The 14,320-nt window shown below is 52.1% G+C and overlaps 1 pseudogene across 1 annotated transcript in view; it reads left to right on the top strand.

Annotated features, from left to right (window-relative positions):
- Positions 1-151: 151 nt before the first annotated feature.
- Positions 152-14,320, top strand: part of LOC127922149 (insulin-like growth factor 1 receptor) — a 96,192-nt pseudogene continuing 82,023 nt past the window's right edge. Inside the window, exons 1-6 of the transcript XR_008110487.1 lie at positions 152-278; positions 2,971-3,153; positions 4,003-4,162; positions 4,277-4,373; positions 6,634-6,711; positions 7,543-7,620. The product of XR_008110487.1 is annotated as an insulin-like growth factor 1 receptor (transcript). The remainder of the gene's footprint in view (positions 279-2,970; positions 3,154-4,002; positions 4,163-4,276; positions 4,374-6,633; positions 6,712-7,542; positions 7,621-14,320) is intronic.

Raw genomic sequence — 14,320 nt, 5'->3', positions numbered from 1 at the left:
ATGGGCTGGTTTGATTCGATGTTTCTAAGCACCTGTAGGATCAGGGCTGATCGTTGTGATTGGTTGTATTCTCCAGGTGAGCTGACTGTGGTTGTGATTGGTTGCCAGGTGAACAGGCTGTGTAAATTGTGTGATTGGTTGTGTTCACCAGGTGAGAGTAAGATCTTGCGGTTCAAGTCCAACAGTACGATGTCTAACCGTATCAAAGTGACCTGGCAGCGCTACAGACCCCCAGACTATAGAGACCTCATCTCATTCATACTATACTACAAGGAGGCGTAAGTTACTCTACAGTCAGTCTGTCTGTACTTCCTCTATATCCTAGAACATCATCTAACCCATCACTCTACTTCCTCTATATCTAACCCTAACCCATCAGTCTGGCTGTACTTCCTCCATATCTTAGAACATCATCTAACCCATCAGTTTCTCCAATTTCCTCTATATCCTCTAACCCATCAGTTTCCACTTCCTCTATATCCTCTAACCCATCAGTTTCTCCCTACTTCCTCTATATCCTCTAACCCATCAGTCTGCTACTTCCTCTATATCCTCTAACCCATCAGTCTGCCTCTACTTCCTCTATATCCTTTAACCCATCAGTCTCTACTTCCTCTATATCCCCTAACCCATCAGTCTGCCTACTTCAACTATATCCTCTAGAACATCTGCCTCTAACCTATCAGTCTGCCTGCTCCTTCCTCTATATCCTCTAACCCATCAGTCTGTCTCTACTTCCTCTATATCCTCTAACCCATCAGTCTGCCTCTACTTCCTCTATATCCTCTAACCCATCAGTCTGCCTATACTTCCTCTATATCCTCTAACCCATCAGTCTGCCTCTACCTTCCTCTATATCCTCTAACCCATCAGTCTGCCTCCTTCCTCTATATCCTCTAACCCATCAGTCTGCCTCTACTTCCTCTATATCCTCTAACCCATCAGTCTGCCTCTACTTCCTGTATATCCTCTAACCCATCAGTCTGCCTCTACTTCCTCTATATCCTCTAACCCATCAGTCTGCCTCTACTTCCTCTATATCCTCTAACCCATCAGTCTGCCTCTACTTCCTGTATATCCTCTAACCCATCAGTCTGCCTCTACTTCCTGTATATCCTCTAACCCATCAGTCTGCCTCTACTTCCTCTATATCCTCTAACCCATCAGTCTGCCTCTACTTCCTCTATATCCTCTAACCCATCAGTCTGCCTCTACTTCCTGTATATCCTCTAACCCATCAGTCTGCCTCTACTTCCTCTATATCCTCTAACCCATCAGTCTGCCTCTACTTCCTCTATATCCTCTAACCCATCAGTCTGCCTCTACTTCCTGTATATCCTCTAACCCATGCGTCTCCCTCTCCTCCAGTCCTCTAACCTCAACCCATCAGTTTGTGGTCAGGGCGGTTGTCTCCAATCAGTTGGAACATGGTGGGCTCTGGATCCTCTAACCCATCAGTCTGCCTCTACTTCCTGGCTATCCTCTAACCCATCAGTCTGCCTTCTACTTCACCTCTCAATCCTCTGGACCCATCAGTATGCCATCTATATCCTCTAACCCATCAGTTCCTCACTCTGGTCCTCTAACCCATCAGTCTGCCTCTACACATCCTGGGAGCCATCAGTGAAGTAGTTTCTACATCCTCTAACCAGCCCCTCAGGTAATCCTCTAGTAACCCATCAGTCTGTTAGGTGGAGGGGTCTAGGGTTATCCTGTGTAGGGGTCAGTCTGCCTCAGGGGTTAGGGTAGGGTTCAGTCTGTTAGGGTGTAGGGTTTGTATATCCTCTAACCCATGCTAGGGCCTCTCTTCCTCTGGATCCTTAACCCATCAGTGGCCTTAGGGTTAGGTGGATATCCTCTAGGGGTTCAGTCTGGGGTGTGGATATCCTCTAACCCATCAGTCTGTTAGGGGTCCTCTGAGGGGTATCTAACCCATCAGTCTGCCTCTACTTCTCTATATCCTCTAACCCATCAGTCTGCCATCTACGGGTCTAACCCATCAGTCTGTCTATCCTGGGAGCCAACCCATCAGTCTGCCTCTAGTTCCTCTATATCCTCTAACCCATCAGTCTGCCTCAGGTAAAGGACTTCCTGTATATCCTCTAACCCATCAGTCTGCCTTAGTAGTTCCTGTATATCCTCTAACCCATCAGTCTGCCTTCTTCCTGTATATCCTCTAACCCATCAGTCTGCCTCTAGCCCTGGACTCCAGTATCCTCTAACCCATCAGTCTGCCATCACTTGGTGGCAGAGGATACACATCCTGGGAACCCATCAGTCTACATCAGAACCTCTACAAAGGATATCCTAGGGTCAGTCTGCCTCAGGGGTCCTAGTGGCATCCATCCTGGGAGCCAAGATCAGAACTGCCCTCTAAAGGACTCCTCCAGTATCCCAGGGGTGGAGGGGTTAGGTCAGTTTGAGGGTTAGGGGTGGGCTAACCCAGGTGAAATGCCTCAGAACCAGCCCCTCAGGGTGGAGGGGTTAGGGTGGAGGGGTTAGAGGGGGGTTAATCCTCTGGAGGGGTTCCCACTGTCACCTCTCAATCCCTGACCCAGTATGCCATCTACGTCAAGGCCATCACTCTGGTGGCAGAGGATAGACATCCTGGGAGCCAAGAGTGAAGTAGTCTGCCTCACATCAGAACCAGCCCCTCAGGTAACCCATCAGGGGTGGAGGGGTTAGGTGGAGGGGTTATATCCTCTAACCCATCAGGGGTCTAGGGTGGAGGGGTTAGTGGAGGGGTTATATCCTCTAACCCATCAGTCTGCCTTAGGTGGAGGTGATCTATATCCTCTAACCCATCAGTCTGCCTCAGGGTCCTCCTGTCTAAGAACCAGCCCTCTAACCCATGGACCCAGTATGCCATCTACTTCCTGTATATCCTCTTAGGTCAGTCTGTCAGGGGTTAGGGTGGAGACCCATCAGTCAAGAGTGAAGTCAGTCCTGTCATATCCTCTAACCCATCAGTCTGCCAGGGGTGGAGGGTTATCCTGGAGGGGTTAGGGGTGGAGGGGGTCTACTGTCAGGGGTCTATATCCCTGGACCCATCAGTGCCTCTACTGTCTCTGCCATCTACGTCAAGGCCATCCTCTGGTGGGATAGACACATCCTGGGAGCCAAGAGAAGTAGCCTCAGAACCAGCCCCCTCAGGTAAATCCTCTAAGGTGAACATCACAGTCTACAGTGGTGGAGGGGTTCTAGGGCCATCTGGTCTGGTGGCAGGAGAAGAGTGAAGTAGACCCAGGGTTACTGTGCCTCTCAAACCCAGTCAGTCTGGTCTAGGTAAGGACAGGGGTCTGTGGCAGGGGATAGACATCCTGGGAGCCAAGAGTGAAGTAGTCTAGGGTCAGAACCAGCCTCAGGTAAAGGACAGGGGTGGAGGGGTTAGGGTGGAGGGGTTCCTGGTTACCCATGTCTACTGAACCAGCCCCTCAGTTAGGTGGAGGGGTTAGGTGGAGGGGTTAGGGGTGGAGGGGTTAGGTGGAGGGGTTAGGGTCCTGGAGGAGCCAAGAGTGGAGGGGTTAGGGTGGAGGGGTTAGGGTGGTAAAGGGGTTAGGGTGGAGGGGTTAGGGTGGAGGGTTAGGTGGAGGGGTTAGGGTGGAGGGGTTCTAGGGGTGTCACCTCTCAAGCCCTGGACCCAGTATGCCATCTAGGTCAAGGGTTCACTCTGGTGGCAGGGGTTAGACATCCTGGGAGCCAAGAGTGAAGTAGTCTACATCAGAACCAGCCCTCTCAGGTAAAGGACAGGGGTGGAGGGGTTAGGGTGGAGGGGTTAGGGTGGAGGGGTTAGGGTGTAGGGTTAGGGTGGAGGGGTTAGGGGCGGAGGGGGGTTAGGGTGGAGGGGTTAGGTCCTAGGGTGGAGGGGAGGGTTAGGGTGGTCAGGGGTTGGAGGGGTGGGTAGGGGTTAGGTGGATTAGGTGTGTGTAGGGTTAGGGGTTAGGTGGAGGGGTTAGGAGGGGTTAGGTGGAGGGGTTAGGTGGTTAGGTGGAGGGGTTAGGGTGGAGGGGTTCTACTGTCACCTCTCAAGCCCTGGACCCAGTATGCCATCTACGTCAAGGCCATCACTCTGGTGGCAGAGGATAGACACATCCTGGGAGCCAAGAGTGAAGTAGTCTACATCAGAACCAGCCCCTCAGGTAAAGGACAGGGGTGGAGGGGTTAGGGTGGAGGGGTTAGGGTGGAGGGGTTAGGGTGGAGGGGTTAGGGTGAGGGGTTAGGGTGGAGGGGTTAGGGTGGAGGGGTTCTACTGTCGCCTCTCAAGCCCTGGACCCAGTATGCCATCTACGTCAAGGCCATCACTCTGGTGGCAGAGGATAGACACATCCTGGGAGCCAAGAGTGAAGTAGTCTACATCAGAACCAGCCCCTCAGGTAAAGGACAGGGGTGGAGGGGTTAGGGTGTTAGGGGTTAGGGGTGTAGGGGTTAGGGTGTAGGGGTTAGGGTGTAGGGGTTAGGGTGGAGGGGTTAGGGTGGAGGGGTTAGGGTGGGAGCCAGGTGGAGGGTTAGGGGTGGAGGGTTAGGGTGGAGGGGTTAGGGTGGAGGGGTTAGGGTGTAGGGGTTAGGGGTGGAGGGTTAGGGTGGAGGGGGGTTCTACTGTCACCTCTCAAGCCCTGGACCCAGTATGCCATCTACGTCAAGGCCATCACTCTGGTGGCAGAGGATAGACACATCCTGGGAGCCAAGAGTGAAGTAGTCTACATCAGAACCAGCCCCTCAGGTAAAGGACAGGGGTGGAGGGGTTAGGGTGGAGGGGTTAGGTGGAGGGGTTAGGGTGTAGGGGTTAGGGTGTAGGGGTTAGGGTGGAGGGGTTAGGTGGAGGGGTTAGGGTGGGAGGGGTTAGGGGTGGAGGGGTTCTAGGGTCACTAGGGTTAGGTGGAGGGGTTAGGGTGAGGGGTTAGACATCAGCCCCAAGAGTGAAGTAGTCTGGAGGGGTCAGAACCAGCCCCTCAGGTAAAGGTTAGGGTGGAGGGGTTAGGGTGGAGGGGTTAGGGTGGAGGGTCACCTCTCAAGCCCTGGACCCAGTATGCCATTAGGGGCCATCACTCTGGTGGCAGAGGATAGACATCCTGGGAGCCAAGAGTGAAGTAGTCTACATCAGAACCAGCCCTCAGGTAAAGGACAGGGGTGGAGGGGTTAGGGTGGAGGGGTTAGGGTGGAGGGGTTAGGGTGGAGGGGTTAGGGTGGAGGGGTTAGGGTGGAGGGTTAGGGTGTAGGGGTTAGGGTGGAGGGGTTAGGAGGGGTTAGGGTGGAGGGGTTAGGGTGGAGGGGTTCTACTGTCACCTCTCAAGCCCTGGACCCAGTATGCCATCTACGGGGCCATCACTCTGGTGGCAGAGGATAGACACATCCTGGGAGCCAAGAGTGAAGTAGTCTCACATCAGAACCAGCCCCTCAGGTAAAGGACAGGGGTGGAGGGGTTAGGGTGGAGGGGTTAGGGTGAGGGGTTAGGGTGGAGGGGTTAGGTGGAGGGGTTACTGTCACCTCTCAAGCCCTGGACCCAGTATGCCATCTACGTGGCGGCCATCACTCTGGTGGCAGAGGATAGACACATCCTGGGAGCCAAGAGTGAAGTAGTTAACATCAGAACCAGCCCCTCAGGTAAAGGACAGGGGTGGAGGGTTAGGTGGAGGGGTTAGGGTGGAGGGGTTAGGGTGTAGGGGTTAGGTGGAGGGGTTAGGAGGAGGTTAGGGTGGAGGGGTTAGGGTGGAGGGGTTAGGGTGGAGGGGTTAGGGTGGGTTAGGAGTTAGGGTTAGGGTGGAGGGGTTAGGGTGGAGGGGTTAGGTGGAGGGGTTAGGGTGGAGGGGTTAGGGGTGGAGGGGTTAGGGTGGAGGGGTTAGGGTGGAGGGGTTAGGGTGGAGGGGTTCTACTGTCACCTCTCAAGCCCTGGACCCAGTATGCCATCTACGTCAAGGCCATCACTCTGGTGGCAGAGGATAGACACATCCTGGGAGCCAAGAGTGAAGTAGTCTACATCAGAACCAGCCCCTCAGGTAAAGGACAGGGGTGGAGGGGGTTAGGGTGGAGGGTTAGGGTGGAGGGGTTAGGGTGGAGGGGTTAGGGTGTAGGGGTTAGGTGGAGGGGTTAGGGTGGAGGGGAGGGGTTACCTGGGTGGAGGGTTAGGGTGGGGGGTTAGGTGGAGGGGTTAGGGTGTAGGGGTTAGGGTGGAGGGGTTAGGGTGGAGGGGTTAGGTGGAGGGTTAGGGGTGTAGGGGGTTAGGGTGGAGGGGTTAGGGTGGGGGTTAGACATCCTGGGAGCCAAGAGTGAAGTAGTCTACATCAGAACCAGCCCCCTCAGGTAAAGGGGTGGAGGGGTTAGTGGAGGGGTTAGGGTGGAGGGGTTAGGGTGTAGGGGTTAGGGTGGAGGGGTTAGGGTGGAGGGGTTAGACATCCTGGGAGCCAAGAGTGAAGTAGTCTACATCAGAACCAGCCCCTCAGGTAAAGGACAGGGGTGAGGGGTAGGGTGGAACCAGGGGTTAGGGTGGAGGGGTTAGGGTGGAGGGGTTAGGGTGGAGGGTTAGGGTGTGGGTTAGGGTGTTTAGGGTGGAGGTGAGGGTTAGGGGTGGAGGGGTTAGGGTGGAGGGGTTCTACTGTCACCTCTCAAGCCCTGGACCCAGTATGCCATCTCGTCAAGGCCATCACCTGGTGGCAGAGGATAGACACATCCTGGGAGCCAAGAGTGAAGTAGTCTACATCAGAACCAGCCCCTCAGGTAAAGGACAGGGGTGGAGGGGTTAGGTGGAGGGGTTAGGGTGGAGGGGTTAGGTGTAGGGGTTAGGTGGAGGGGTTAGGGTGGAGGGGGTACTGTCACCCTCTCAAGGGGTTAAAATCTACGGGGTTACTCTGGTGTAGAGGTTAGACACATCCTGGGAGCCAAGAGTGAAGTAGCTGGTAGTCAGGTAAAGGTTAAAATGGAGGGGTTAGGGTGGAGGGGTTAAAAGGTGGAGGGTTAGGGTGTAAAGGGGTTAGGGTGGGAGGGGTTAGGGGTGGGGGGGTTAGGGTGGAGGGGTTAGGGTGTGAGGGGTTGGTGGAGGGTTAGGGTGGAGGGGTTAGGTGGAGGGGTTAGGGTGGAGGTAGGTGGTAGGGTGGAGGGGTTAGGGTGGAGGTGAGGTTAGGGTGGAGGGGGGTTCTGCTGTCACCTCTCAAGCCCTGGACCCAGTATGCCATCTACGGTCAAGGCCCATCACTCTGGTGGCAGAGGATAGACACATCCTGGGGAGCCAAGAGTGAAGTAGTCTACATCAGAACCAGCCCTCAGGTAAGGACAGGGTGGAGGGGTTAGGGTGTAGGGGTTAGGGTGGAGGGGTTAGGGTGGAGGGTTAGGGTGAGGGGTTAGGGGTGGAGGGTTAGGGTGATAGGGGTTAGGGTGGAGGGTTGGAGGTGGAGGGGTTAGGGTGGAGGGGGCGGAGGTTAGGGGTGGAGGGGGTTGGTGTGAGGGGTTAGGGGTGGAGGGGTTAGGGTGGAGGGGTTAGGGTGGAGGGGTTAGGGTGGAGGGTTCTGTCACCTCTCAAGCCCTGGACCCAGTAAAAATTAAAATGAAAAGCCATCACTCTGGTGGCAGAGGATAGACACATCCTGGGAGCCAAGAGTGAAGTAGTCTACATCAGAACCAGCCCCTCAGGTAAAGGACAGGGGTGGAGGGGTTAGGGTGGAGGGGTTAGGGTTAAAATGGGTGTAGGGGTTAGGGTGGAGGGTTGGGGAGGGGTTAGGGTGGAGGGGTTAGGGTGTAGGGGTTAGGGTGGAGGGGTTAGGGTGGAGGGTTAGGGTGGAGGGTGGAGGGGTTAGGGTGGAGGGGTTAGGGTTGGAGGGTTAGGGTGGAGGGGTTAAAATGGAGGGTTAAGCCCTGGAGGGGTTAAAATGGAGGGGTTCACTCTGGTGGCAGAGGATAGACACATCCTGGGGAGCCAAGAGTGAAGTAGTTACATCAGAACCAGGTGGAGGGGTTAGGGGTGGAGGGGTTAGGGTGGAGGGGTTAGGGTGGAGGGGTTAGGGTGGAGGGGTTAGGTGGAGGGGTCCTGTCGGGGTTGGACCCAGTGGAGCCATCTACGTGGAGGCCATCACTCTGGTGGCAGAGGATAGACATCCTGGGAGCCAAGAGTGAAGTAGTCTACATCAGAACCAGCCCCTCAGGTAAAGGACAGGGGTGGAGGGGTTAGGGTGGAGGGGTTAGGGGAGGGGTTAGGGTGGAGGGGTTAGGGTGGAGGGGTTAGGGTGGAGGGTTAGGGTGGAGGGGTTAGGGTGGAGGGGTTAGGGTGGAGGGGTGGAGGGGTTAGGGTGGAGGGGTTAGGTGGAGGGGTTAGGGTGGAGGGGTTAAAATGGAGGGGTTAGGGTGTAGGGGTTAGGGTGGAGGTGGAGGGGTTAAGGAGGGGTTAGGTGGAGGGGTTAGGGTGGAGGGGTTAGGGGAGTAGGGGTTAGACATCCTGGGAGCCAAGAGTGAAGTAGTCTACATCAGAACCAGCCCCTCAGGTAAAGGACAGGGGTGGAGGGGTTAGGGTGGAGGGGTTAGGTGTAGGGGTTAGTGTAGGGGTTAGGGTGTAGGGGTTAGACATCCTGGGAGCCAAGAGGAAGTAGTCACATCAGAACCAGCCCCTCAGGTAAAGGACAGGGGTGGAGGGGTTAGGGTGGAGGGGTTAGGGTGTAGGGGTTAGGGTGGAGGGGGTTAGGGTGGAGGGGTTAGGGTGGAGGGGTTAGGTGGAGGTGGAGGTTAGGGTGGGAGGGGTTAGGGTGTAGGGGTTGGGGTGTCAAGCCCCGGTGTAGGGGTTAGGGTGTCAGGGGTTAGGTGGAGGAGTTAGGGTGGAGGGGCTAGGTGGAGGGGTTAGGTGGAGGGTTAGGGTGTAGGGGTTAGGGTGGAGGGTTAGGTGTGGGGCTGGGTTAGGGTGTGGGGGTTAGGGGCGGAGGTGGAGGGGTTAGGGTGGAGGGTTAGGGTGTAGGGGTTAGGGTGGAGGGGTTAAGGGTGGAAGTAGGGGGTTAGGGACCAGGGGCTAGGTGTAGGGGTTAGGGTGGAGGGGTTAGGGTGGAGGGGTTAGGGTGTAGGGGTTAGGGTGTAGGGGTTAGGGGGTTAGGGTGTAGGGGTTAGGGTGTAGGGTTAGGGTGGAGGTTAGGTAAAGGGGTTAGGGGTGGAGGGGTTAGGGTGGAGGGGTTAGGGTGTAGGGTTAGGGTGGAGGGGTTAGGGTGGAGGGTTAGGGTGTAGGGGTTAGGTGGAGGGGGTGGAGGGGTTAGGGTGGAGGTTAGGGTGGAGGGGTTAGGGTGGAGGGTTAGGGTGGAGGTGTTAGGGGTTAGGGTGGAGGGGTTAGGGGTGTGGAGGGGTTAGGGTGGAGGGGGTTAGGGTGGAGGGTTGGGGTGTAGGGGTTGGGGTGGGGGTTGGGGGTGTAGGGGTTCAGGGTGGAGGGGTTGGGGTGCCAAGAGGGTGTAGGGTTCAGAACCAGTGGAGGGGATAAAGGGTGGAGGTGTAGGGTTAGGGTGGAGGGGTTAGGGTGGAGGGGTTAGGGTTGGGGTGTGGGGTTAGGTGGGAGGGGTTAGGGGTGTAGGGGTTAGGGTGGAGGGTTCAAGCCCTGGGGTGCCATCTGGGGTGTGGTGGAGGGTGTGGGTGTAGGGGTTGGGGTGGGGGCCAGAGGGTGGAGGTGTCTAGGGGTTAGGTGGATGGGTGTAGGGGGTTAGGGTGTAGGGGTTAGGGTGGAGGGGTTAGGTGTAGGGGTTAGGGTGCTTAGTGTGATTTGGGCCAGGGGCTAGTGTAGGGGTTGGGGTGTAGGGGTTAGGTGGAGGGTTTAGGGTGGAGGGTGGGTGGAGGTGTGGGTTAGTGGAGGGGTTAGGGTGGAGGGGTTAGGGGTTAGGGTGGAGGGGTTAGGGTGTAGGGGTTAGGGTGTAGGGGTTAGGGTGGAGGGGTTAGGGTGTAGGGGGTTGGGGTTATTGATTAAGAACAGACCTGATGTATAAAAAGGGGTTGGGTAGCAGAGCTCTAGGAAGTACTGTCACAAGGTCCAGTTACCATCTGTAGAGCCGTCCATGTCCCTGGATGTGAGAACTGTTATAATATAATCTGTTTCCTGTAGAGCCGTCCATGTCCCTGGATGTGAAAACTGTTATAATATAATCTGTTTCCTGTAGAGCCGTCCATGTCCCTGGATGTGAGAACTGTTATAATATAATCTGTTTCCTGTAGAGCCGTCATGTCCCTGGATGTGAGAACTGTTATAATATAATCTGTTTCCTGTAGAGCCGTCCATGCCCCTGGATGTGAGAACTGTTATAATATAATCTGTTTCCTGTAGAGCCGTCCATGTCCCTGGATGTGAGAACTGTTATAATATAATCTGTTTCCTGTAGAGCCGTCCATGTCCCTGGATGTGAGAACTGTTATAATATAATCTGTTTCCTGTAGAGCCGTCCATGCCCCTGGATGTGAGAACTGTTATAATATAATCTGTTTCCTGTAGAGCCGTCCATGTCCCTGGATGAGAACTGTTATAATATAATCTGTTTCCTGTAGAGCCGTCCATGTCCCTGGATGAGAACTGTTATAACATAATCTGTTTCCTGTAGAGCCGTCCATGCCCCTGGATGTGAGAACTGTTATAATATAATCTGTTTCCTGTAGAGCCGTCCATGCCCCTGGATGTGAGAACTGTTATAATATAATCTGTTTCCTGTAGAGCCGTCCATGTCCCTGGATGTGAGAACTGTTATAATATAATCTGTTTCCTGTAGAGCCGTCCATGTCCCTGGATGTGAGAACTGTTATAATATAATCTGTTTCCTGTAGAGCCGTCCATGCCCCTGGATGTGAGAACTGTTATAATATAATCTGTTTCCTGTAGAGCCGTCCATGCCCCTGGATGTGAGAACTGTTATAATATAATCTGTTTCCTGGGTAGAGCCGTCCATGTCCCTGGATGTGAGAACTGTTATAATATAATCTGTTTCCTGTAGAGCCGTCCATGTCCCTGGATGTGAGAACTGTTATAATCTGTTTCCTGTAGAGCCGTCCATGCCCCTGGATGTGAGAACTGTTATAATATAATCTGTTTCCTGTAGAGCCGTCCATGCCCCTGGATGTGAGAACTGTTATAATATAATCTGTTTCCTGTAGAGCCGTCCATGTCCCTGGATGTGAGAACTGTTATAATATAATCTGTTTCCCTGTAGAGCCGTCCATGCCCCTGGATGTGAGAACTGTTATAATCTGTTTCCTGTAGAGCCGTCCATGTCCCTGGATGTGAGAACTGTTATAATATAATCTGTTTCCTGTAGAGCCGTCCATGTCCCTGGATGTGAGAACTGTTATAATATAATCTGTTTCCTGTAGAGCCGTCCATGCCCCTGGATGTGAGAACTGTTATAATATAATCTGTTTCCTGTAGAGCCGTCCATGTCCCTGGATGTGAGAACTGTTATAATATAATCTGTTTCCTGTAGAGCCGTCCATGTCCCTGGATGTGATAACTGTTATAATATAATCTGTTTCCTGTAGAGCCGTCCATGTCCCTGGATGTGAGAACTGTTATAATCTGTTTCCTGTAGAGCCGTCCATGTCCCTGGATGTGAGAACTGTTATAATATAATCTGTTTCCTGTAGAGCCGTCCATGTCCCTGGGTGTGAGAACTGTTATAATATAATCTGTTTCCTGTAGAGCCGTCCATGTCCCTGGATGAGAACTGTTATAATATAATCTGTTTCCTGTAGAGCCGTCCATGTCCCTGGATGTGAGAACTGTTATAATATAATCTGTTTCCTGTAGAGCCGTCCATGCCCCTAGATGTGAGAACTGTTATAATATAATCTGTTTCCTGTAGAGCCGTCCATGTCCCTGGGTGTGAGAACTGTTATAATATAATCTGTTTCCTGTAGAGCCGTCCATGCCCCTGGATGTGAGAACTGTTATAATCTGTTTCCTGTAGAGCCGTCCATGCCCCTGGATGTGAGAACTGTTATAATATAATCTGTTTCCTGTAGAGCCGTCCATGCCCCTGGATGTGTGAACTGTTATAATATAATCTGTTTCCTGTAGAGCCGTCCATGCCCCTAGATGTGAGAACTGTTATAATATAATCTGTTTCCTGTAGAGCATTCCATGTCCCTGGATGTGAGAACTGTTATAATCTGTTTCCTGTAGAGCCGTCCATGTCCCTGGATGTGAGAACTGTTATAATCTGTTTCCTGTAGAGCCGTCCATGTCCCTGGATGTGAGAACTGTTATAATATAATCTGTTTCCTGTAGAGCCGTCCATGTCCCTGGGATGTGAGAACTGTTATAATATAATCTGTTTCCTGTAGAGCCGTCCATGCCCCTGGATGTGAGAACTGTTATAATATAATCTGTTTCCTGTAGAGCCGTCCATGTCCCTGGATGAGAACTGTTATAATATAATCTGTTTCCTGTAGAGCCGTCCATGTCCCTGGATGTGAGAACTGTTATAATATAATCTGTTTCCTGTAGAGCCGTCCATGTCCCTGGATGTGAGAACTGTTATAATCTGTTTCCTGTAGAGCCGTCCATGTCCCTGGATGTGAGAACTGTTATAATATAATCTGTTTCCTGTAGAGCCGTCCATGCCCCTGGATGTGAGAACTGTTATAATATAATCTGTTTCCTGTAGAGCCGTCCATGTCCCTGGATGTGAGAACTGTTATAATATAATCTGTTTCCTGTAGAGCCGTCCATGTCCCTGGATGTGATAACTGTTATAATATAATCTGTTTCCTGTAGAGCCGTCCATGCCCCTGGATGTGAGAACTGTTATAATATAATCTGTTTCCTGTAGAGCTGTCCATGTCCCTGGATGTGAGAACTGTTATAATATAATCTGTTTCTGTAGAGCCGTCCATGTCCCTGGATGTGAGAACTGTTATAATCTGTTTCCTGTAGAGCCGTCCATGCCCCTGGATGAGAACTGTTATAATATAATCTGTTTCCCTGTAGAGCCGTCCATGTCCCTGGATGTGAGAACTGTTATAATATAATCTGTTTCCTGTAGAGCCGTCCATGTCCCTGGATGTGAGAACTGTTATAATATAATCTGTTTCCTGTAGAGCCGTCCATGTCCCTGGATGTGAGAACTGTTATAATATAATCTGTTTCCTGTAGAGTCAGTCCATGCCCCTGGATGTGAGAACTGTTATAATATAATCTGTTTCCTGTAGAGCCGTCCATGCCCTGGATGTGAGAACTGTTATAATATAATCTGTTTCCTGTAGAGCCGCCATGTCCCTGGATGTGAGAACTGTTATAATATAATCTGTTTCCTGTAGAGCCGTCCATGCCCCTGGATGTGAGAACTGTTATAATCTGTTTCCTGTAGAGCCGTCCATGCCCCTGGATGTGAGAACTGTTATAATCTGTTTCCGTAGAGCCGTCCATGTCCCTGGATGTGAGAACTGTTATAATATAATCTGTTTCCTGTAGAGCCGTCCATGTCCCTGGATGTGAGAACTGTTATAATATAATCTGTTTCCTGTAGAGCCGTCCATGTCCCTGGATGTGAGAACTGTTATAATATAATCTGTTTCCTGTAGAGCCGTCCATGTCCCTGGATGTGAGAACTGTTATAATATAATCTGTTTCCCTGTAGAGCCGTCCATGTCCCTGGATGTGAGAACTGTTATAATATAATCTGTTTCCTGTAGAGCCGTCCATGTCCCTGGGTGTGAGAACTGTTATAATATAATCTGTTTCCTGTAGAGCCGTCCATGTCCCTGGATGTGAGAACTGTTATAATATAATCTGTTTCCTGTAGAGCTGTCCATGTCCCTGGATGTGAGAACTGTTATAATATAATCTGTTTCCTGTAGAGCCGTCCATGCCCCTGGATGTGAGAACTGTTATAATATAATCTGTTTCCTGTAGAGCCGTCCATGCCCCTGGATGTGAGAACTGTTATAATATAATCTGTTTCCTGTAGAGCCGTCCATGCCCCCTGGATGTGAGAACTGTTATAATATAATCTGCTTCCTGTAGAGCCGTCCATGTCCCTGGATGTGAGAACTGTTATAATATAATCTGTTTCCTGTAGAGCCGTCCATGTCCCTGGATGTGAGAACTGTTATAATATAATCTGTTTCCTGTAGAGCCGTCCATGCCCCTGGATGTGAGAACTGTTATAATATAATCTGTTTCCCTGTAGAGCCGTCCATGTCCCTGGATGTGAGAACTGTTATAATATAATCTGTTTCCTGTAGAGCCGTCCATGTCCCTGGATGTGAGAACTGTTATAATATAATCTGTTTCCTGTAGAGCCGTCCATGTCCCTGGATGTGAGAACTGTTATAATATAATCTGTTTCCTGTAGAGCCGTCCATGCCCCTGGATGTGAGAACTGTTATAATA

Source organism: Oncorhynchus keta, unplaced genomic scaffold (assembly GCF_023373465.1).
Source record: "Oncorhynchus keta strain PuntledgeMale-10-30-2019 unplaced genomic scaffold, Oket_V2 Un_contig_24721_pilon_pilon, whole genome shotgun sequence".
Lineage (NCBI taxonomy): Eukaryota > Metazoa > Chordata > Actinopteri > Salmoniformes > Salmonidae > Oncorhynchus > Oncorhynchus keta.
Note: the sequence above shows the minus strand (reverse complement) of the source record. Positions and strands in the feature narration are given on the sequence as shown.